This window comes from Morone saxatilis, unplaced genomic scaffold (genome assembly GCF_004916995.1).
Source record: "Morone saxatilis isolate NCDOM2014 unplaced genomic scaffold, NCSU_SB_2.0 Contig2, whole genome shotgun sequence".
Lineage (NCBI taxonomy): Eukaryota > Metazoa > Chordata > Actinopteri > Moronidae > Morone > Morone saxatilis.
Genome location: NW_023339762.1, coordinates 13,459,500 through 13,460,989, shown reverse-complemented (window position 1 = coordinate 13,460,989; position 1,490 = coordinate 13,459,500).

Below are 1,490 nucleotides of genomic sequence, written 5' to 3'. Positions count from 1 at the left end.
TGTTGGGCACAACAATGTGTGTGGTATATGTTTCTATTATTTGAATGATGGTAACAATAATGATATGGCTGCAAGTAACAATTATTTTCATCATCAATTACTGTGCCGATTATTTTCTTTCAGATTCAGACTCAAACCCCACAATATTCAGTTAACTATCATACATGACAAACAAAAGCAGCAAATTATTCTGTTTAAGCAGCTTGGAGGAATGAATGTCTGTCAGTTGTGAATTAATTCAGGACAACCTAATTGTTTCAGCTCGAGACCATTTATAAATAACAGTAGGAATAATGAATAATCCTAACCTTAATCCTAATGTTGCCAGCTAGTGCAACACTCAACAGGTGGTTCATTATAAATTTCAGCAAGTGACCAATAAAAGATACTACAAAGCCAGCATAAAAAGAAACCCAATACTTGCTTGCATCAAATTCTTTATAATAAAAAATTAATAAATATGAATAATCCTAATGTAACTTTACTGGGTAGTTGGACCAGAACCATCTGGCACAGTCAGGTTAATCCAAATGCTCCCAGCAATGCAAACCTCAAGAGGTGGTTAATCATAAATTTCAGCATGTAAACACTGATCAACTGTCCTGTTTGCAGTTTATTTTCTGTATTAATTGTTTAATCATTTTGCCAATAAAATGACACAAAACACAAAATAATTCAATATCCCCAAAACCAAGGTGACGTCTTCAAAGGGCATGTTTTGGCTGACCAACAGTCCAAAACCTTAAGATATTAATTTTATTACAGAAAAACAGAAATTCCTCACAGTAAAGAAGCATTTGCAGATACATTTTTGACTAATCAAATCAACATGTTGATTTCATCCACTAACTGACTAATTGTTTCAGATGTATTATGACATATTACAAAAATCATATAAAAATGGTTTGCCTTGGTGAATAACGTCAGATTAAGTACTTCATTACTCGCTACATCCTTGCTCTTATATCTATATTCAATTTATATGCATGGTGACTGCAGAGGGCCTAGGTCGGCTGCTGCTGCAGTGCTGATGGACGGAGGTGTTCTCCTGTGTGTCTCCTGCTCATGGGTTAACTGTCCATGGCTGAACCAGATATAGAGTTGAGAGATGAAGGCAGTACAGCATCCCCTCTGTCTGCCCCTGCTTGGTCCTGTTTATTGAATTACACTTCAGTACAACCGCTGCCTCTTTTTTCCTCTCCCCTCATCTCTGCTTAATTTGATCAGAGAATCTGCTGATGCAGTGTGTGCCCGGCTCATGTGAAACCAATTTAAAGCTACACATAAAATCTCTCTCTCTCTGACACACACACACACACACAACACACACACACATACATACATACAAAGAGTGTGGTGTGGTGTGGTGTGATTTGTCAGAGGTGCAGAGACCCTCTTCTTGTGATAATCTGCTTTATGAGCAGGGAACACCAGCTGATGGTTTGTCCACAGGTGTGTGAGAGAGAGAATACTCCAATTCACGAAAGCAG